This window comes from Syngnathoides biaculeatus, chromosome 10, assembly GCF_019802595.1.
Source record: "Syngnathoides biaculeatus isolate LvHL_M chromosome 10, ASM1980259v1, whole genome shotgun sequence".
NCBI lineage: Eukaryota > Metazoa > Chordata > Actinopteri > Syngnathiformes > Syngnathidae > Syngnathoides > Syngnathoides biaculeatus.
Genome location: NC_084649.1, coordinates 29072877 through 29096600, shown reverse-complemented (window position 1 = coordinate 29096600; position 23724 = coordinate 29072877). Strand labels below are relative to the sequence as shown.

Sequence of the window (23724 nt, the reverse complement as noted above, 5' to 3'; positions counted from 1 at the left end):
CAAATAAGTATTTGAACACCTGAGAAAACAATTGCAATTACAGAGGTCAAACGTTTCCTGTTGTTGTTCACCAGCTTTGCACAGAGTGCAGGAGGGATTTTGGCCCACTCCTCCACACAGATCTTCTCTAGATCAGACAGGTTTTTGGGTTGTTGCTGAGAAACATGGAGTTTCAGCTCCCTTCAAAGATTTTCTATTGGGTTTAGATCAGGAGACTGGCTCAGACATGCCAGAACCTCGATATCCATCTTATGGAGTCAGTCCTTGGTTTTCCTGGCTGTGTGCTTCAGGTCATTGTCATGTTGAAAGACCCAACCACGACCCATTTTCAGTGCTCTGACTGAGGGAAAGAGGTTGTTCCCCAAAATATCACATCGCGGTCAACCCCTCCTTAATACAGTGCAGTCGTGCTGTCCCATGTGCAGAAAGACACCCCCAAAGCATGATGCTACCACTCCCATGCTTCAAAGAAGGAATGGTGTTCTTGGGATGGAACTCATCATTCGTCCTCCCCCAAACGCTGTTAGTGGAATTATAACCAAAATCTTCCATTTTGGTCTCATCTGACCACAAAATTTCTCCAATGACCCCTCTGTATCATACAAATGGTCAGTGGCAAACTTAAGACGGGCCTTCACATGTGCTAGTTTAAGCAGGGGAACCTTCTGTGCCATGCATGATTTCAAACCATGACGTCTTAGTGTATTACCAACAGTCACCTTGGAAACGGTGATCCCAGCTCTTTTCAGGTCATTGACGTCCTGTCGTGTAGTCCTGGGCTTATTCCTCACCTTTCTAAGGATCATTGACACCCCACAAGGTGATATCTTGGATAGGGCTCCATTCCGATTGGGAATGACCTTCATGTTTAGCTTCCATTTTCTACAGATGGCTCCAACAGTGGACCTTTTTTCACCAAGCTGCTTGGCAATTTCTCCGTAGCCCTGTCCAGCCATGTGAAGTTGTACAATTTTGTCTCTGGTGTCTTTGGAGAGCTCTTGGAAATGGTGGTCCCAGCTTTTTTCAGGTAATTGACCAAGTCCTGTCGTATAGTCCTGTGCTGATTCCGTCATGTTTAGCTTCTTCCATTTTCTCATGATTGCTCCAACAGTGGATCTTTTTTCACCAAGCTGCTTGGCAATTTCTCCATAGCCCTTTCCATATGGAATTGTACAATTATGTCTTTGGTCTTGGCCATCTTAATGATTGTATGGGGTGGACAGCTGTCTTCATGCAGCGAGCAACCTCACACAGGTGCATCTGATTCAGAATAATATATGGAGTGGAGGTGGACTTTTAAAGGCAGACTAACAAGTCTTTGAGGGTCAGAATTCCAGCTGATAGATAGGTGTTCAAATACTTATTTGCAATTGTATCACACAAATAAATCGTTTAAAAAAATCATACATTGTGATTTCTGGATTTTTCATTTTAGATTATCTCTCTCACAGTGGACATTCACCTAGGATGGAAATTTCTGAACCCTCCATGATTTCGAAGTGGGAGAACTTGCAATATAGCAGGGTGTTCAAATATTTATTTTCTTCACTGTAAATCCCCGTGTTCCTTGACCGTTACATTGATATCACCAAGATAGCCCAACGCAAATCTGGAATTGCTATATTTCTGGAAGACACAGACCTTTCATAGTTTTCCCAAGTCTCAATAAGAAAGGCTCATTAACAAGCAGAATCAGAATTAGAATCAGCTTTAATGGCCAAGTATGTAACAACACACAAGGACTCCCTGGTCAGGTCTATTCAGGGGTGCTGGAGAGGATGGTTCGTTGGGAATTCGAATCTCAGATTAAGGAGGAACAATGTGGTTTTCGTCTTGGCTGTGGAACAGTGGACCAGCTCTATAACCTCGGCAGGCTCCTCGAGGGTGAATGGGAGTTTGCCCAACCAGTCTACATGTGTTTTGTGGATTTGGAGAAGGCATTCGACTGTGTCTCTTGGGGAGTCCTGTGTGGGGTTCTTTGGTTGTATGGGGTACCGAACCCCCTGATATGGCTGTTCGGTTCCTGTATGACCGGTGTCAGAGTTTGGTCCGCATTGCTGGCAATAAGTCGGTCTCGTTTCTGGTGAGAATTGGACTCTGCCAAGGCTGCCCTTTGTCACCGATTTTGTTCATAACTTTTATGGACAGAATCTCTAGGCGCAGGTGTAGAGGGTGTCCGGTTTGGTGGCCTCAGCGTCGGATATCTGCTTTTTGCAGGTGATGTGGTTCTGTTGGCTTCATTAAGCCATGATCTTCAATGCTCACTGCAGTGGAGCAGACGGGCAGGCGGACACAAGGAATTTGTCACCGGCAGTCAGTGCTACCCTGGTACGACATTCAGAACAAAGAACAAACAAACAAGAACAAAGAACAAGAGACATTCAGTTAGTATTCCTGATAAGAGTCATAGATGTGAAAGATGCAGAGTCTTCTTCATTTAGAGCAGTTAACAGTGCGTCAACGTCCCACATTATGTTAGCTTATACAGAGTGCCTTTACCCATTCTCGGTTTCCGTTATAGACCAGTGAAATGATAATTGTGCAAAGGGAGCAGTTTAAAGTAATTAATCATGGAATAGTCTGCAGTATATAATTAATAGTACAAATACTGATTGGACCAGCAGGATGTGAGCAATGGCACAAGCATTAGAATTATTGTTCTATCATACATTTGTTTCTATTAGTCTTGCTCTGAATTATTCTCTTTGCGAGCAGTGGGCATGACCCAGAGTGTGATCCAGCGACGCATGGAAGGCGATGTCCCCTGCTGACCTCAAGCAGCTACTCCTGGACACTGGGAGGAAATTTCCCCCTTCTAACCACAAGTGGTTACTCCCGAACGCTATAAACATGTCTTGAAAGAATGCCATGCTAATCTCTTGTGGGTTTATCAGGACACTGGTGCAGCCTTGAAGAAACATGTACCTTAGTGTTTATGTTGTTTGATGGTGTAGCCATCTGTTTCAGTATTTGTACTGAGTGAACTTGTAACCACGCAACCTTTTGACCTGAGAAAGCAATAAAAAGAGGCACAACGGTGAGGCTGACTCAGAAGGTGGTTTGAAGGTGCAGCTGGTCAGCAAAACCCATCCTCCTGATGAGCCAATTGAAGACCTCTTCTGTCCCTCATTATCTTTATATAAGATGAAAGTTTATATTAGGACAGCAACCTGGGCTAAAACCAGGTTCCAGGAACTGCCTTAAATGGAGGTTTTTTTTTCCAGCAGGCTTCAGCCTTGTATGACTAGCCAAAACTGAGTTGTTTTTTAGCAGGCACCTGCCTTGAGTGTCCAGTCACAACAGAGGTGATTCTCAGCAGACTCAACGGCCTTGGGTGTCTAGTCACATCAGTTAGATCCAGTTTTGAGACTTAACTGCCAACGGCAGCTTTCCAACATTGCCTATATAATCGTTGTTCTGCTTTCATACGCACACGCACACACACACACACACACACACACACACACACACACACAAACTCGGTGTCAGACCACAGCCTTTGCCTGTGTCACATTGTGTGTCACAGAGCGCTCTGTTCATTAAACGTATTTGTCACATTTCACACCTCTGGAGTCCAATTATTGACCGAACCTGGAATTGGACGTAATACAACTGGGCAAATTTTGACTGCTGGTGATTTGAAAATACTGATGATGGAGCTCGACGTCTCGATGTCTCGCTCCACTGTCGGCAGCCTCCTTGACGGTAATGCACTAATGGTCACTGAATTTGATAACATACTGGGTGCTTTGGACGCATTGTTTCCCCTCCCTGAGATTATACTGTCCGACCTGGTCTTTGCTCCAAAATCTAATGAGAATGCTGAGTCATTTATTGACCATGTTTTGGTTGAACTTTTATTTGAGGAAACACACCAAAGAAATTGACACAAAAGTAGAAAAACGTAAAAATGCTAAATCCCAATTGGCCTTGTTACAATTACAAACTTTACAGAAACAAAATGATTCCTAGGTCCAATTTCAAACTCCTTACACGCCTAATAGTGGTGAGTGTCATGTCCATCAATCTGGTCCCGTCACTGCGCAGGGTGTCTATTTCTGTTCTTGGAACCCCACCGACGAACATTGACTGGCAAGCCAACCGGGGAGACCGACCCCGCTCCAGGGGAGGGTGCTTCAACTGTGAAAAAATGGGTCATTGGACTCGTGACTGCCGCGCACCGCAGCTCCATCGACACTGGGTCAACAGAGGAAGGGGCAGAAGACAGTATGGTGGGCAGGGCCGTGGTGGCCATGTCAGCAAGCTTCATTTGGAGCTCCACTTGTGGATCAACCTCCACAGCCACCACACACACACCCATGCATTCAGCTGGCGCCACCTACTGGCCAATACATTCAGCCACCGAACCAGCAAAATTTGCCGCCACCTGCTGGCCAATACATGCAGCCACCGAACCACCACTCAATGTTATTTACAGACTCTCATGCATTCTTTTGTGTCTACAGTCTCTGAATGGAAACACTTTCCACTGTTCTACGAAAAATGAGTATTCTGATATCCAATTTCTACAATTGATTCAAGAAACCCCAACATCTGCCATTGTTGCCCCCGCCTCTGCTGTCATCTATTGGGGCACACGTGGACGTTGAATCTGAAGGATGGAAAGAGGCAGAAGAATTCTTGACATTATTGCCGTGGATTCGACACCTTTGCGCTTACGACATGGTTTGTGATTGAATGCACTGCACTCTAAACTATGACAGGCGGGGCGACGAGGTTTATTCAGATTTATTTAAAAACATCGACGTGATTTTTGGCAGTTGAACGTCGGTGATTTATTTGTGGGAAAACCTGGAGTGGCATTCAACACTCCATTGAGTGATGAACAACTAAAATGGTACATGATGGTTGACCCACCCGACTCCACCATGCCACCATGCCACTCCCATATTTCTTTGATGGACTCTCCTGCACATTCGGCCAGAGATCTTGGCCCTTTTATCAGAGAATGCACGATGGCTACCGATTGGCAACCAACGGTATTCGATACGTTGTTGCATTCTCCATCATTTGATGCATATTGGATTCAATCAAATGCATTTCACCCATTTTCCATTTTGGAGCATTGCCCATTGGACAGACACCGTGGTCGAGAAACAATTGACAGTGATTTGGCTCCACTGGCATTGGCTGATATGCCTGACACTTTTTGGTATACCGATCCCAGCAATCTGGGGCTCTACGATGTGACTCCAGTGACGTTTCAAATGACACGCGACCCGATTTATGTTCCACAATACCCAATCAAGAAGCAGGGTTTGATTGGCATTACCGACAATATTGGTAGATTGATAAAAGCTGGAGTGTTGTGTAAAATTACACAGTCCCAATACAATACACCAATTTTGCCCGTTGAAAAAAGAAACACTGGTAAATACCGAATGATCCATGATTCGTGTGCCATCAATGCGGCTGTCACTACACCCACACAACCCGTTCCTAATCCCCACTCAGCCCTTTCCCAAATTTCCCCCTCCCACACTCAATTCACTTGCATTGATTTGGCAAATGCCTTTTTCTGCATCCCATTGGATCCAAGCATGCAGAAATATTTTGCGTTCACATGTAATGGTGAACGTTATTCATACACTCGTCTTCCACAAGGGTTCGTGTTGTCACCTGGACTTTTTAATGCCTATTTGAAACAATTGTTGGCTCCTTTGCAGCTTTCGGACAGAGTACTGCTGGTACAATATATTGATGACATTTTGCTTGCTGCTCCTTCTGAAATAACGTGCATTGACGCCATTCGCTCAGTTTTTGGTTCATTTGGCCACGGTTGGCTAGAAGTTTTCAAAGACCAAGCTTCAAATTCCCCGCCCTCAAGTTTCATTCTTGGGTTAACATATATCATTTCTTCTCACAAGGACGACATTCTACACCATCCACAGCCTACGAACGTCAAAAAAATGATCGCCTTTTTAGGCTTGTGTATTTACTCACGCCGCCATGTCCCTGATTTCACAGAGTTAACACACTCGCTGCGGGCATCGGTCAATGAACAGGGGATAAGAAACTTGATCCACCCTCTCCATTGGACACCTGCAGCACAAGACTCATTTATTGGTTTAAAACAGCAAATGTCCTCTGCTGCTGCGCTAGCCATAGCGAACTATTCCAAAATGTTTTACCTGGAGGCGTCTGAAAAAGTCAACAGCATTACTGCTGTTCTTTTTCACAAAGGGGGAGGAGGTGAATAAAATGTTTGCTTATATGGCTCCACCCCTCTTGAAAAATACAAGCAAAGACATCCAGTATGTGAAGCATTCACATCCGCACTGGCTGGACTGGTACAAAAAACATCACACATTGGTTTGCACCATCCATTGACAATCCGAACATCACACAGCATGGTTCAATATGTTACGAGCCAAGCATTTACAATGACACGAGGCCAACAAAGAAAAATTGAGGCGGCATTGACACAACCAAATATTTTGTTCACACATGAAGATATCAATATGGCTGATGGTTTGATAGAAGGAGAACCACACTGTTGCGCACGACGGGTTGTGGAAGAAAATACACTCAGAAATGATTTCTATGACACACCAGTGAGTGACCCAGAAATGATTTTGTTCACACATGGGTGTTGCTTCAAAGGCCCAGAAGGCCTACAATCGGGATTTGCAGTAATTCAATGGATGGGAGACACATTCACAACGCTCGTGGCCGTAAAATTAACCGGCATCCAATCAGCACAAAGAGCCAAGATAGTAGCTGTTAGAACCGCATTAGCAATAGCCCAAGGAGTCACGGCAAACATTTAGACTGACTCCGCCTATGCCCGTGTGGTAATCCACACTGTACTTGCAGAGTGGCAAAGGAACGATTTTCTCACTACCATGGAGGCTCCAATAAAACATCAACAAGACATTTTGCCGCACAGGGATGCACTCATGTTACCAAAAGCTGTAGCTGTTATAAAATGCCAAGGGCATTCCAAAGGCACCAACATCATCACACAGGGAAAGGCATCTGAAAACAAAGCTGCAGAAGAGGATGCCGGTTATCTCCCAACCTTACAGATGACAGTCAGTCACGATGAGCTGAAAGCCAGCGAGGAGGTGACCATGGCCACAGTTAGGGAGTGGCAGCAGCAGGGCAGCCCAGAGGAAAAGAGTGAATGGAAGTCGAAGGGGGGAACGAGGAATGAGGACGGTGTGTGGACGAAAGATGATAAGTGTATCCCGCTTCAAAAACAATTGAATGAACTGATAAGTGAAGCCCATGCACTGTGCCACGTGGGAGTGGAAGAGACGCTTAGCATGTGGTGGCACCCGTTCATGAAAACCATTGTTAAAAGTGAACTGCAGGACTGCAGTGTATGAGCAGATTTAATAGTATGCCTGCTACCAAGCCACCCCAGGGCAGTCACGATCCGGAAGTGACTGGCCCCTGGCCAGGTGATGTCAATGGATTTCACTGACATGATTAAATCTGTGTTGGGATATCGATACCTGCTTGTCATAGTGGATGCCTTCTCTGGCTGGCCTGAGGCATATCCCTGCAGATCTGAAACAGCAAGTGCCGTGGTCAAACATCAAGTCAATCATTACATTCCTTCCCATGGGTTCCTGAAAAAGAAAAGATCAAACAATTAAACCCATTTCAAAAACAAACATCTACAAGATGTAGAAAAGCACTGGGATTAAAACATATGTTTGGTTCTGTGTACTATCCCCAATCCCAAGGCCAAGTCAAACGCATGAACCAAAACACCAAGGAAAAATTATCTAAGGCACTGGCCTCATCCAAATTGAATTGGCTACAAGCACTCCCAATTGCCTTAATGAACGTTCAAATGTCTCTAAATTCATCAAAAGGATGGACACTCTTTGAGTGCCATACCAACCAACTGTTTCCAGTGCTCTCAGGTCCTTTATCAGCACGACCAGTTGAAGGGCCACCCGAGCTAAAACAATTAACTTTTGAGTTTTCACGTCTCACCGAAAAACAAACCGATGCTGTGTGCTTAATGAATGTGTTTTTGTGTGGCTCAAGGTGTTGAAGCGGAAGTGGTCTGAACCCCGGTGGGACGGTCCCTACAAGGTGGTGGAACGAACTTCATCTGCTGTTCGATTGGAGGGAAAGGGGGACACGTGGTACTATCTTTCATCAACCCGTCCTGCTTGTACCCCGACCGGACAGCCTCTTGCCCCTCCCGATTCCGCCCCGATGTCACCAGCCCCTGCCCCATCCCACCTACCATGCCCTGACCTTGACTCCTGTCATCATCTCACCTCCACACACACTTACTCCAACATGATACCTTTCATTAATAAAATACACCCCAAGCTTTTCCCTTTTTGGTTGGTGGCCATTGTCACACCCTCTACCACGAAAGACAACTGCCCCCACTCCTGTCAATCAACCTTTATTGATCTGTTAAGTTGACTTCTTTCGAATTCAAAAGGGGGATGCTAAAATTTTGCGATTGGGTTATTGTCACTGCTTTCATGACCAGATTTTACAAATTGGATTTTTTTGCCAAATAAAATTTTCGTGCTTTGTTGTGTTGGACTCTCTCGAGTCGAAAAGGGGGACTGAAAGATTATGTTAGGACAGCAACCTTCACTAAGACATGGTTCCAGGAACTGCCTAAAAATTGAGTGTCCAGTCACAAGAGAGGTGGTTTTCAGAAGACTCAACGGCCTTGGGTGTCTAGTCACTTCAGTTAGATCCTGTTTTGAGACTTGTCTGCTAAGGGCATCTTTCCATTTTACATTTACATGGTCTTTGAGATGGATTCCAACATACCTGAGGATCCCAGCTTCAGAGTCGACCTCCAGGAAAGACCGTGGCCACGACAACACAGGCCCATCAATAGACTGGTCTTCAAGCTCTCAACCTGGGATCTGAAGGTTAATGGAAATCCGAAGGACAAGAAGACGTGTTGTAAGAATAATTTTTCTTACAGGGTATGATGGAGTGAGTGTCGACATAAAATCTGCACGAAGGTACTGTCGCAGTCTACACGAAGGTACTGTGAAAGAGAAGCCTTGTGAATACTAGTCAATGGCAAGCTGAAGGACGCCGGAGGGGGACAAATTCTGTGGAAGTAGATGAGGACGGACTTGTGTTGTGCACTTAAATTCCGTGTAAAACAAAACTTCAATATGTCAATAACCCATGGATACTTATTCTTCTCGTACTTTTCCTTTCGGCTTGTCCCGTAAGGGGTCGCCACAGAGTGTCATCTTTTTCCATCTAAGCCTATCTCGTGCATCTTCTTCTCTAACACCCACTGTCCTCATGTCTTCCCTCACAACATTCATCAACCTTTTCTTTGGTCTTCCTCTCACTCTTTTGCCTGGCAGCTCAATCCTCAGTACCCTTCTCCTGATATACTGACTCTCTCGCCTGTGGACATGTCCAAACCATCAAAGTCTACTCTCTCGAAGCTTGTCTCCAAAAGATCCAACTTTGGCTGTGCCTCTAATTAGCTAATTTCTAATTCTATTCAACCTGCTCACTCCGAGCAAGAACCTCAACATCTTCATTCCTGCCACCTCCAGTTCTGCTTCCTGTTGTTTTTTCAGGGCCACCGTCTCTAATCTGTACATCATGGCCAGCCTCACCACTGTTTTATAAACGTTGCCCTTCTTCCTAGTAAAGACTCTTCTCTTCACATAACACGCCGGACACCTTTCACGAGTGGTTCTAACCTGCTTGGACCCGTTTCTTTACTTCCTTACCACACTCACCATTGCTGTGGATTGTTGACCACACGTATTTGAAGTCATCCATCCTCGCAATCTCTTCTCACTGGAGCCTCACTCTTCCCCCTCCACCCCTCTCATCGACGCACACATATATTCTGTTTTACTTTGGCAAATCTTCATCCCTCTCCTTTCAAGTGCATGACTCCATCTTTCTAATTGTTAATCCACCTGCTCCCTGCTTTCACTGCATATCACAATATCATCTGCAAATACCATGGTCCAAGAGGATTCCAGTCTAACCTCATTTGTCAGCATATCCATAACCACAGCAAACAGGTAGGGGCTCAGAGCTGATCCCTGATGCAGTCCCATCTCCACCTTAAATTCTTCTATCACACCTATGGCACACCTCACCACTGTTCTGCTGCCCTCATACATATCCTGTACTATTTTAACATATTTCTCCGCCACACCAGACTTCCGTGTGAAGTACTACAGTTCCTCCCTTGGTACTCTGTCATAGGCTTTCTCTAGATCCACAAAGACAAAATGTAGCTCCTTCTGACCTTCTCTGTACTTTTCAGTTAGCATCCTCACGGCAAATAATGCCTCTGTGGAACTCTTTCTAGGCATGAAACCATACTGTTGCTCGCAGACACTGACTTCTGACCTGAGTCTACCCTCCACTGCTCTTTCCCATAACTTCATTGTGTGGCTCATCAACTTTATTCCTCTATAGTTACCACATCTCTGCAAGTCTCCTTTGTTCTTAAAAAATGGGAACTAGCACACCTTTCCTTCATTCTTCCGGCATCTTCTCTCCCGCTAGTATTCTATTGAATAAGTTGGTCAAAAACTCCACAGCCACCTCTCCAAATTGCTTTCATACCTCAGGTACCGGTATGTCATCAGGACCAACTGGCTTTCCATTTTTCATACTTTGTAGTGCCTTTCGAACTTCCCCCTTGCTAATCATTGCCACTTCCTGGTCCTTCACACTTGCCACTTCTACTCTTCCTTCTCTCTCATTTTCTTCATTCATCAACTTCTAAAAGTATTCTTCCATCTATCTATCTACCCCTTCCATCTACTTAGCACACTACTGGCACCAGTCACACATTTCCATCTCTAGCCTGAATCACCCTTACCTGCTGCACATCCTTCCCACCTCTATCCCTCTGTCTGGCCAACCTGTAGAGATCCTTTTCTGCTTCTTTCGTATCCAACCTGGTGTACATGTCGTCAAATGCCTCTTGTTTAGCCTTAGTCACCTCTACCTTTGCCCTAAATTGTATTTCAATGTCTTCCTTTCACCTCTTCTCAGTTCTCTCACTGTCCCACTTCTTCTTCGCGAATCTTTCCTTGTGTGATATCCTGTATTTTGGGGTTCCGCCACCAGGTCTCCTCCCATTTCCTACCAGACGACACAGCAAGTACTCTCCTTCCTGTCTTTCTGATCACCTTGGCTTAGTAGTCCAGTCTTCCAGCAGCTCCTCCAGTCGATCGAGAGCCTGTCTCATCTCTTTCCGGAAGGCCGCATAGCATTCTTCCTTTCTCAACTTCCAACACCTGGTTCTCTGCTCTATCTTTGTCTTCTTAATTTTCCTACCCACCACCAGAGTTGTCCGACACACCACCATCCTGTGTTATTGAGATACACTCTTCCCTACCACTAGTTTACAGTCGGTAACCTCCTTCAGACTTCGTCTGCACAGAATTTAATCCACCTGTGTGCTTCTACCACCGCCCTTGCAGGTCAGAACCAGTACCAATCAGAAAATAACTCTTTTCTTCTTTTCCTTTTGGCTTGTTTCTTCACTTCCTTACCACACTCTCCATTGTTCTGTATTGTTGACCCCAAGTATTTGAAGTCATCCACCCTCGCTATCTCTTCTCCCTGGAGTTTCACTCTTCCTCTTCCACCCCTCTCATTCATGCAGATATATTCTGTTTTACTTCGGCTAATCTTCATTCCTCTCCTTTCCAGTGCGTGCCTCCATCTTTCTAATTATTCCTCCACCTGCTTCCTGCTTTCACTGCAGATCACAATATCATCTGCGAACATCATAGTCCAAGGGGATTTCAGTCTACCCTCATCTGTCAGCCTATCCATTACTACCACAAACAGGAAGGGGCTCAGCGCAGATCCCTGATGCAGTCCCACCTCCACCTTAAATTCTTTTGTCACACCTGCATGTCCTGTACTATTCTAACATATTTCTCCGCCACACCAGACTTGCGCACGCAGTACCACGGTTCCTCTCGTGGTACTCTGTCATAGGCTTTCTCTAGGTCTACAAAGACACAATATAGCTCCTTCCGACCTTCTCTGTACTTTTCCACGAGCATCCTCAAGGCAAGTAATGCATCTGTGGTACTCTTTCTAGGCATGAAACCACACTGTGTCTCGCAGGTACTTACTTCTGTCCTGAGTCTAGCCTCCACTACTCTTTCCCCTAACTTCATTGTGTGGCTCATCATCTTTATTCCTCTATATTTTCCACAGCTCTGAACATCGCCTTTGTTCTTAAAAATTGAGACCAGCACACTTTTCCTCCATTCTTCTCGCATCTTCTCTCCTGCTAGTATTCTATTGAATAAGTTGGTCAGAAACTCCACAGTCTTCTTCTTCTTCTTTTCCTTTCGGCTTGTCCCGTTAGGGGTCGCCACAGCGTGTCATCTTTTGCCATCTTAGCCTATCTCCTGCATCTTCCTCTCTAACCCCAACTGCCCTCATGTCTTCCCTCACCACATCCATAAACCTTCTCTTTGGTCTTCCTCTCGCTCTTTTGCCTGGGAGCGCCATCCTCAGCATCCTTCTACCAATATACTCACTCTCTCGCCTCTGAACATGTCCAAACCATCAAAGTCTGCTCTCTTGAACCTTGTCAGCAAAACATCCAACTTTGGCTGTCCCTCTAATGAGCTAATTTCTAATCCTATCCAACCTGCTCACTCCGAGCGAGAACCTCAACATCTTCATTTCTGCCACCTCCAGTTCTGCTTCCTGTTGTTTCTTCAGTGCCACCGTCTCTAATCCGTACATCATGGCCGGCCTCACCACTGTTTTGTAAACTTTGCCCTTCATCCTAGCAGACACTCTTCTGTCACATAACACACCAGACACCTTTCGCCAGCTGTTCCAACCTGCTTGGACCCGTTTCTTCACTTCCTGACCACACTCTCCATTGCTCTGTATTGTTGACCCCAAGTATTTGAAGTCGTCCACCCTCGCTATCTCTTCTCCCTGTAGCCTCACTCTTCCCCCTCTACTTTTCTCATTCACGCACATATATTCTGTTTTACTTCGGCTAATCTTCATTCCTCTCCTTTCCAGTGCATGTCTCCATCTTTCCAATTGTTCCTCTGCATGCTCCCTGCTTTCACTGCATATGACAATATCATCTGCGAACATCATGGTCCAAGGGGATTCCAGTCTAACCTCATCTGTCAGCCTATCCATTACCACTGCAAATAGGAAGGGGCTCAGAGCTGATCCCTGATGCAGTCCCACCTCCTCCTTAAATTCCTCTGTCACACCTAAGGCACACCTCACCATTGTTCTGCTACCATCATACATGTCCTGTACTATTTTAACATACTTCTCTGCCACACCAGACTTACGCATGCAGTACCACAGTTCCTCTCTTGGTACTCTGTCATAGGCTTTCTCTAGATCCACAAAGACACAATGTAGCTCCTTCTGACCTTCTCTGTACTTTTCCACGAGCATCCTCAAGGCAAATAATGCATCTGTGGTACTCTTTCTAGGCATGAAACCATACTGTTGCTCGCAGATACTACTTCTGTCCTGAGTCTAGCCTCCACTACTCTTTCCCATAACTTCATTGTGTGGCTCATCAACTTTATTCCTCTATAGTTCCCACAGCTCTGAACATCCCCTTTGTTCTTAAAAATGGGAACTAGAACACTTTTCCTCCATTCTTCAGGCATCTTTTCGCCCGCTAGTATTCTGTTGAATAAGTTGGTCAAAAACTCCACAGCCATCTCTCCAAATTGCTTCCATACCTCTACCGGTATGTCATCAGGACCAACTGCCTTTCCATTTTTCATCCTTTGTAGTGCCTTTCTGACTTCCCCCTTAGTAATCATTTCCACTTCCTGGTCCTTCACTCTTGCCTCTTCAACTCTTCCTTCTCTCTCATTTTCTTCATTCATCAACTTCTCAAAGTATTCTTTCCATCTATTTAGTACACTACCGGCACCAGTCAACACATTTCCATCTCTATCCTTAATCACCCTTACCTGCTGCACATCCTTCCCATCTCTATCCCTCTGTCTGGCCAACCTGTAGAGATCCTTTTCTCCTTCTTTCGTGTCCAACCTGGTGTACATGTCTTCATATGCCTCTTGTTTAGCCTTTGCCACCTCTACCTTTGCCCTACGTCGCATCTCGATGTACTCCTTTCGCCTCTCCTCAGTCCTCTCAGTATCCCACTTCTTCTTCGCTAATTTCTTTCCTTGTATGACTCCCTGTATTTTGGGGTTCCACCACCAAGTCTCCTTCTCCCCTTTCCTACCAGATGACACACCAAGTACTCTCCTGCCTGTCTCTCTGATCACCTTGGCTGTCGTCGTCCAGTCTTCCGGGAGCTTCGGTTGTCCATCGAGAGCCTGTCTCACCTCTTTCCGGAAGGCCGCACAACATTCTTCCTTTCTCAGCTTCCACCACATGGTTCTCTGCTCTACCTTTGTCTTCTTAATCTTCCTACCCACCACCAGAATCATCCTACAAACTACCATCCTATGCTGTCGAGCTACACTCTCCCCTACCACTACTTTACAGTCAGTAACCTCCTTCAGATTACATCGTCTGCACAAAATATAATCTACCTGCGTGGTTCTACCTCCGCTCTTGTAGGTCACTATATGTTCCTCCCTCTTCTGGAAATAAGTGTTCACTACAGCCATCTCCATCCTTTTTGCAAAGTCCACCACCATCTGCCCTTCAAAGTTCCTTTCATGGATGCCGTACTTACCCATCACTTCTTCATCGCCCCTGTTTCCTTTACCAATATGTCCATTACAATCTGCACCAATCACAACTCTCTCGCTGTCTGGGATGCTCAGAACTACTTCATCTAGTTCCTTCCAGAATTTCTCTTTCAACTCTAGGTCACATCCTACCTGTGGTGCATAGCCGCTAACCACATTATACATAACACCCTCAATTTCAAATTTTAGTCTCATCACTCGATCTGATACTCTTTTCACCTCCAAGACATTCTTAGCCAGCTCTTCCTTTAAAATAACCCCTACTCCATTTCTCTTCCCATCTACTCCGTGGTAGAATAATTTAAACCCTGCTCCCAAACTTCTAGCCTTACTACCTTTCCACCTGCTCTCTTGGATGCACAGAATATCAACCTTTCTCCTAATCATCATGTCAACCAACTCCTGTGCTTTTCCTGTCATAGTCCCAACATTCAAAGTCCCTACACTCAGTTGTAGGCTCTGTGCATTCCTCTTTTTCTTCTGACGCTGGATCCGGTTTCCTCCTCTTCTTTGTCTTCGACCCACAGTAGCTGAATTTCCACCGACGCCCTGCAGGTTAGCAGTGCCGGGGGCGGGCGTTGTTAACCCGGGCCACGACCGATCCGGTATGGGATTCTTTAGATGAACGCTCATATTTGTTTGGCACAGTTTTTACGCCGGATGCCCTTCCTGACGCAACCCTCTGCATTTATCCGGGCTTGGGACCGGCCTACAGATTGCACTGGTTTGTGCCCCCATAGGGCTGCATTGTCAGAAACTCCACAGTCAACTCTCCAAATTGCTTTCATACCTCCACTGGTATGTCATCGGTATGTATCTTTCCATTTTTCATCCTGTTCAGTGCCTTTCTAACTTCCCACTTACTAATCAGTGCCACTTCTTGGTCATTCACGCTTGCCTCTTCTACTCTACCTTCTCTCCCATTTTCCTGATTTATTTACTTATCAAAGTACCCCTTCCATCTACTTAGCACACTACTGGCACTAGTCAACATATTTCCATTGCTATCCTCAATCACCTTTACTTGCTGCACATGCTTCCCATCTCTATCCCTCTGTCTAGCCAACCTGTAGAGATTTATCTCCTCCTTTCGTATCCAACTTGGTGTACATGTCGTCATGTGCCTCTTGTTTAGACTTCGCCACCTCTACCTTTGCTCTACGTCGCATCTCAATGTATTCTTTTCGCCTCTCCTCAGTCCTCTCCGTGTCCCACTTCTTCTTCGCTAATCTCTTTCCTTGGATGTCTTCTTGTATTTTGGGGTTCCACCATCAAGTCTCCTTCTCCCCTTTCCTACCAGAAGACACCCTAAGTACTCTCCTGCCTGCCTCTCAAAGTATCTTGGAAGTAGTATTCAAGTCTTCCTATTCTTGTCTGTCTAGAGCCTGTCTCACCTCTTTCCGAAAGGCCACACAACATTCTTCTTTTCTCAACTTCCACCACCTTATTCTCTGCTCTACCTTTGCCTTCTTGATCTTCCTTACCGCTACCAGAGTCATCATACACACCATCATCCTATGCTGTCAAGCTACACTCTACCCCACCACTAACTTTATAATCAGTAACCTCCTTCAGATTACATCGTTTGACAAAATATAATCCACCTGTGTGCTTCCACCTCCGCTCTTGTAGGTCACTCTATGTTCCTGTCTCTTCTGGAAATAAGTGTTCACACCTGACGATTCTATCTAGCCTGTCTCACCTCTTTCCGAAAGGCCACACAACATTCTTCTTTTCTCAACTTCCACCACCTTATTCTCTGCTCTACCTTTGCCTTCTTGATCTTCCTTACCGCTACCAGAGTCATCATACACACCATCATCCTATGCTGTCAAGCTACACTCTACCCCACCACTAACTTTATAATCAGTAACCTCCTTCAGATTACATCGTTTGACAAAATATAATCCACCTGTGTGCTTCCACCTCCGCTCTTGTAGGTCACTCTATGTTCCTGTCTCTTCTGGAAATAAGTGTTCACACCTGACGATTCTATCCTTTTTGTAAAATCCACCTTCATCTGACCCTCAAAGTTCCTTTGCTGAATGTTGTACTTACTTACCCATCACTTCTTCATCGCCCCTGTTTCCTTTGCCAACAAGTCTATTGAAATCTGCACAAATCACAACTCTCTCTCTCTCTCTCTCTCTCTCTCTCTCTCTCTCTCTCTCTCTCTCTCTTCTCTCTCTCTCTCTCTCTCTCTCTCTCTCTCTCTCTCTCTCTCTCTCTCTCTTCCTCTCTCTCTTTCTCTGGGATGCTCAGGACTACTTCATCTAGTTCCTTCCAGAACTTCTCTTTCAACTCGAGGTCACATTCTACCTGTGGGGCATAGCCGCTAATCACATTATACATAATACCCTCAATTTCAAATTTCATCGTCATCACTTGATCTGATCCTCTTTTCACCTCCAAGACATTCTTAGCCAGCTTTTCCTTTAAAATGACCCTAACCCATTTCTCTTCTCATCTACTCCATGGTAAAATAATGTAAACCCTGCTCCTAAACTTCTAGCCTTATTCCCTTTCCACTTCCTGTCTTGGATGCACAATTTATCAACCTTTCATCATATCACCTAACTCCTGAGCTTTTCCTGTCATTGTCCCAACATTCAAAGTCCCTACACCCAGTTGTAGCATATGTGCATGTCTCTTCTTCCACTGCGACTAAGCCACTTTCCTCCTCTTTTTTGTCTTCGACCTACATTATCTGAATTTCTACCCATGTCTTGCAGATTAACAGTGCCGGGGGTGGACGAAGTTAGCCCGGGCCACGACCTATCCAGTATGGAATTACTTTCATGAACATTCATATATGTTTGGCACAGTTTTACGCCGGATTCCCTTCCTGCTGCAACCCTCTGCATTTATCTGGGCTTGGGACCGGACAACAGGTTGCACAGGAAATATGCCCTCCCTCGGGTTGCAGAATGGTCAAAACAAGCAATCAAATAAACAAAGTCAGCACATAAGATGCACAATTCACATACTACCTCATCTATGTTCATGTTAAAATCAGATCAAAGCAATCAAATAAACACATTCAGCACATAAGGTACACAATTCACATACTACCTGTGTGAAAATATAAAGGATATGAGGATTTAAAGGATATGTGGATGGAAGGGATTCAAACCACAATGCCTCTCATTCTAGTAGTTGAAGGTTGAGTCCACGTTCTATGTTTGGTACCCCTTCTATACAATACCTGGGTTTTGCAGGACGTGTAGGTCCTACCATTTGATATTTTCCTTCTCAGTCAATATTTGATTACAGACACATTTTGTTGTTATCGCGCTAGTCGAGGCTAACTTAGGCCGAGCAGCTTCAACGCGAACGATACGGCTTCAATTTGGGTACTAAGATGTTCTAAGATAAGACTTGTTAAATTTCCTGTATGTCCTCACGGCCGTCATTGTACAAGTTGTTTTGGTCATACAAGTTATGAAGTTACTCACGTTCAATGTTTTTTCAATAGCACGGTTGGATCACAATGTCATCAATGTATGTCAGATCTCCATCTTTCCAAGAGGACCTTCGCCTTCGGGAGAACCCAAGGGGAGGTCCAAAGATGCATGCGGCCAATTGTATATCCTCTGCTTTGGATGGAAACACAGTCACAGATAAGAGCATTGATACCAGTGTACACGTTCCTGTTGCATTTATCAGTGTGTCATACAACTTTTGACCAACACACCACCACAACAAATTGGTGCATGGGAGCAGTGGGGCAGTTTGCAGATGGATATCATGACACCATGTTTTGTTGAGACTTCCCACCTTAAAATCTGTCCCTGTAAAGCTAACACAGGAGAAATTAACCAATGCAACATTAGTAGAAAATATCAGTTTATCATTTACTGCCTTAGTTGTTAGATAAACACTTTTCCATTTCTGACAAGTGGTGTTAGGAGTTGTTTTAGTCATTACCTCCTGGGTACATCGTGTTGGCATTTCTGTTGGAATTACACGCATTAGTGGCCCAGGGCCCATGCATGTGATGTAACTCTAGTTTACCTTGTTAGCTGCATTCTACATTAATAACAACCAGTTTTGTTTCCTATTTGTAAAAATGATAATCATAATAATGAAAAAATGTTCCTCAGGCTTTTTCGGTTAAAATACTCCCGCCGTAGTAGACGTACTCTTTTGTATGGCATTCGGGTTTAAGGTAGCATTAAATTGGCAAATGGTGAGAATAAAGTGGGGTTTTTCATTTAGCATAAGCCCAAGGATGGAATCCCCAGCAATTAGACTCTGCCAAGGAATTGAAAAAGTGCTGAACAGATTCACTGGGAGGCACACATGGAGTCCTCCTCTCATGCCTCATGCCTCCCGCATAGTTGTTTACCAAAGTTATTTGAAATGAGGTTACGCCTCTTTATCTTATGTGTGGTAGGCATAGTTGACTGAGTATAATTATTGGTTCTGTTGTTATGTATTTTTGTCAGCTTTACAGGTGTCCAAAAGTAGCATATGAACAAAAATATCATTATGGCTGTCAATGTTGCAGCCCAACATGCATCATATTATTTAGCCATTTTGAAGTCATGTCGACCAAGTCACCCCTAAATGAGTCAAGTGTCTTTTAAATCTTCACCAGCCTTCAGGTATTTTCAGATACTATAAATCTGCACCCACCGTATGCTGGTCTTTGCTCACCTTTCCCCTTGGGTGACTCAGCTGAGATGACCTTTTACAGTGTGTAAGGTGTATCCACGTGTTTCTTTCTGCTATTTTCTCCATGTCATTCAGCTCTTGCTCAGTCTATGCCAGTGTTCGGATAAAACTGCATGTACAGTAGATGTTAATTCACAAACAGACAGGATGAATAAACAAATGGCAGTAACAAGGTTATTAAAGCACAGTAACTTGTTACATTTTTTTTTTTTTTTTTTTTTGATGGTCTAGTGCAGGGATGTCGAACTCATTTCTCTAGAGGGCCACATTGTAGTTCGGGTTTCCATCAGAGGGACATTTCGAGTGAAGGCAGGGTGAGATCGATTCCCGCTCAGTGATGGTGTCGACATCTGCACTGCGACTGGCTGTTCGGGGTGTAGTCTGCTGCTGCCCGAAGTTAGCTGGGATTGGCTCCAGCTCTCTCTCCGAATAAATGCAGAAGGGTTGCATCAGGGAAGGCATACGGTGTAAAAAAATAAAAAAGACAGTTACTGCCGCACCACCATGACATTGGCACAAAAATGGCTTTCCACATCAATGCTGATAAAATTGCCAATTTGTTTCTAGTCCTATCAAATTGATGCATGTGAAATTTCCTAGTGACACGCCATTAGAAAACAGTTTTTTTGTTTTTCAAGAGAAGTTAATGGATACACAGAATCCCCCAACTTTTTTATTTTTATTTTTTTTTTTTTGCATTTGTTATCAATTAATAGCATTGGTATTATCTCTGGATCTGTTTAGTCACCATTATGACAGCAGTCTCACTCCCATGTGTAACCGGGCTACAGCGACCTTGGCAGTGGGAATGAGAACAGCTATTTTACAAGTGGCCAATAAAAACAAATTATTTTTTTTTGTGTGTTAACAATGGGCAATAACTTTCCTACAATCAACAAATGAACTCAAGTACCCCTTTTTGCAATTTTCAAGCTGTTTGGGGTTGTTAATAACTCCAGAAAGGGAACCACTTGTGTGTGTTTTTTTTCTTCCTTCATCATTCATCTACCTCTCATTGTGTGGAAATGTTGGTAATTTGTATGGTGTCCCAAACAGTGTTTTGAATGGAATGAGACACTTACGTGCTTGTAATAGACTAAATCTATCATTGTGTCCAAATTGCCCCCACGTGTGATTGTGAGTGCGACTGTTTGTCTCCATGTGACCTGCAATTGACTGGCAACCAGGTCAGGGTGTACCTTGCCTCCTGCACATTGACAGCTGGAATAGGCTCCAGCCCTCCCCGCGACCCTTATGAGGATAAGCAGCTAAGAAAATGGATGGCGGGATGAATGGATGTGTAGCTTGAGGAAACTGACCACGTTTTGGATGCACATTCCCTTGTGGATTATGTCGCACACAGATCAAACAAGCCCTACAAAAAAAGTTTTTTTTGCATGCAAGTTAAATCCATGGATCATGTAATGCCTTTGTACCAGGGCTACCATTCCCCCTGTTGAGACCTGAGACTTCCCATGGCTCAAGATTGCCTCCCACTTAAAAAATGTTTTTGGTAGAATTTATTATTTTTTTTTTTATCTGTGCTGACATAATTCCCATTTTGTAATGTAGTACCCTATTTCTTCCAGATTTTTAGTTCTTCTGGTCATCTTTTTTGTTGCATTTTTTAACACATCATCTCAAAGTATGTCTTTATTTGTTTCATGGTCATCTAATCCCATAAAGGTTTTGGCTGCTGCTTCTTTTGTTGTTTTATCTATAAATCCATTTCCTCATGATTCTTTGTCTGTTTTTGATGTGTGTACTGCACATTTACGTCTGGCTAATTCTTTTGGTAACTGAACTGCTATGAGCAAATTTTGTAGTAGCTCTGCATGTGTCACTGTGTTCCCTGGAGTTGTCGCTATTGCTCTACTTTTCCAGTATTGTCTGTGTAGATTGTGATACCACCGCGAATACAGCAGCATCTGGTCTCAGATTGTTTAAGACTGTCCAATAATATATTGTCTGTACAGTTCAGTCGTCCCAATCCAAATCTGGTTCTTTTTCTGTCCAATCAGGAACATTTCATACTACCAAAACAAATTGTCCCAAACTCTCCCACTCCTGTTGTAATGACGTGTGTGGTGGTGTCCATTCCTTGTGTAGTGCATTTAGTTTGTCAGTCAGTGTTGTTCCTGTCACCACGACTGATGTACCATCTGAGTACAGATAATCATGATTTTGTCTGGTGTGAGCTGTTATAAGTTTATCTTATTTACCAATGTGACTAAATTGTCACATGCAATGAGTCACTTCCTACGTCATTTTGTGGTTGTTCAATCACGTCTTGAGCTGTTTGCAGCAAGAAATCTCCTGTTCTTGTGGGAGGTTTGTTTGGAATATGTAAGGTGTAATAATAGAGCGCTGGATTCCCATTTTGTAAGATATTTAACTGTCCTCCCAGTAATTCCTTTTTTTTTCTTTTTACTTCTATTTTTCCTGTCAGAGAGGGAATTAAGCGCAGTCCTAGTTTCAGCAAGCCGTCTCTTCCCAAAAAAACGTATGGGACAAATTGAAAAGTTGCATTTTGGGAGCATTAGTTGTGACATTTTTGATGGGGAGATGGCTGCTCTCTTCCTCATCTGCGGCCACAATTATTAAATATTTTGCATAAAGCTCCATGAATTTCTCCTTTCTCTGTCAGAAAGGTGTCAATTTTCTTTTTCTTTGTAGCACTCTGCGTGTAGTGCTTGGTTAACGTATTGTTACAGGCTGCCAGTCGGTTTGTCAACCCAATGTTTTTCAATCCATTGTTTATAGGATTATTTGAATTCACATGAAGAGCATTTTTTTTAATTGCCCTTGATACACACTCCCTGGAGTGTGATCTTCAGGAATGCCACTGTTTGCTTTAAAACATGCATTTATTCCAATTCTATATTCTTCAAATGGTTCATTGTTGTTTTATTTTGGTCTTACAATGGCAGAAAAAATTGCTTCTTTTTTTTTAAATCTTGCAGGAGTGCGCGATATTAAACCTTGAACTCCCTGCTGCTGTGAGAAAGTACTTTGCTGTCATCCAAATTTGTTGTACTTCCACACCATTTAAGTGGTAAGATTTTCTCAAGTCTTCCGTTCCCTGGACGAATTATGTTACATCAACTTTATGAGATGTGATACCTTTTATGGCTGTTTTCACATCATCTTGAGTCCAGCTTTTTGTTGTTGTTGTTGTTTTTTTTTTTTTTTTTTTGTGTGTGCGTGTGTGTTTCTCTTATTTTATCCTGCAGCTTAACTATATATATTTTTTGTGTGTATGTTGAGCTGGCCAGCAAAGTCATATTGTGTTATCCACAAATTTAGATGTTTTGTTTTTGTAGGACATTTGCTTTCTACAAACTTCTAGTCCTTACACATCATTATTATTATTTTTTTCAGATGTTGTGCTTCAACTATTTTGCTATTTATCAACTATTTTTCTATTTGTTTTTCCGCTGTTGGAGTCAGTGGTTCACCTAGGGTGACTATACTGACTTCCCACTGAACAGGGTGACAATTACGTTCCGTTTGAGGTAATTCTCAAGCTTCTACCACATGTGGCGGAGAATTCTTACCTCTGCATCCTCAAACAGTTGTCACTCAATTTCCTGTTCAAATGAGGTAGCGAACCTCCGCTCACACTTTTACACATGCACACGTTTCACGGAGCTCACGTACAGGACACACCTTGCCCTTTTCTCAGTTTTATAGACTAATTAGTCTACTCGATAGTGACTAGTATTCTCAAGGTTTGGTTCTGCCGCAGTCACCCAGACGCGCATTCACTCATTCCTCATGAGTGTGGGAGTTTCCTACTCACCAGAGATGTCTTCACTTCCTTCAGCTTCTCGTCAACCCTCAGCCTCCAGGCGCAAAGTGGAGGCCCAGTCCCGGAAAGGGTCTCAAGAGCCGTGGCCACGGTCTTTGCCTGGACGTCGACTCGGCCCCTGGAAACCTCAGGTATCTTGAGATCCGGCTCGAAGGACCAAGTAAATGTCAGGTTCACCAATCAGACATTCATTAAACAGGACAAAAAAGGAAGCAAAGACACCAGTTCAAGTCTCGCGAGGAGAGAGGAGAGGAACTGTCTCGTACAATTCACCACTGCACTCTCTGATTATTCTCTCCTCAGCACCTCTATTTATTTAGTTTTAAGACGCCCCTTATTTACATGGATGTTACAAAAAGGAGACGACAAGCAAAACAGTTTGAAACAAGGTGTGCATGTTTGTTCATGTGCCTGTGCATGTGTGGAGGATTGCTGAATACATGTGTGGTGGTGGTGTCATTTCTTTAACAGGCAGCAGTTCTAACAGTTGTGATGATTAGATGTTTTTGTTCTTGCTATCTCCTGCTAGGAGGC

The 23724-nt window shown here is 44.0% G+C and overlaps 1 long non-coding RNA gene across 1 annotated transcript; it reads right to left on the bottom strand.

Moving 5' to 3' along the window:
- Positions 1 to 1512: 1512 nt before the first annotated feature.
- Positions 1513 to 23203, bottom strand: LOC133507039 (uncharacterized). The gene is made up of 4 exons (XR_009796715.1): positions 18158 to 23203; positions 8782 to 8879; positions 7482 to 7598; positions 1513 to 2325 (listed from the first exon to the last, which is right to left on the bottom strand). It is a non-coding gene; the product is annotated as an uncharacterized LOC133507039 (long non-coding RNA).
- Between the last annotated feature and the right edge of the window lie 521 nt (positions 23204 to 23724).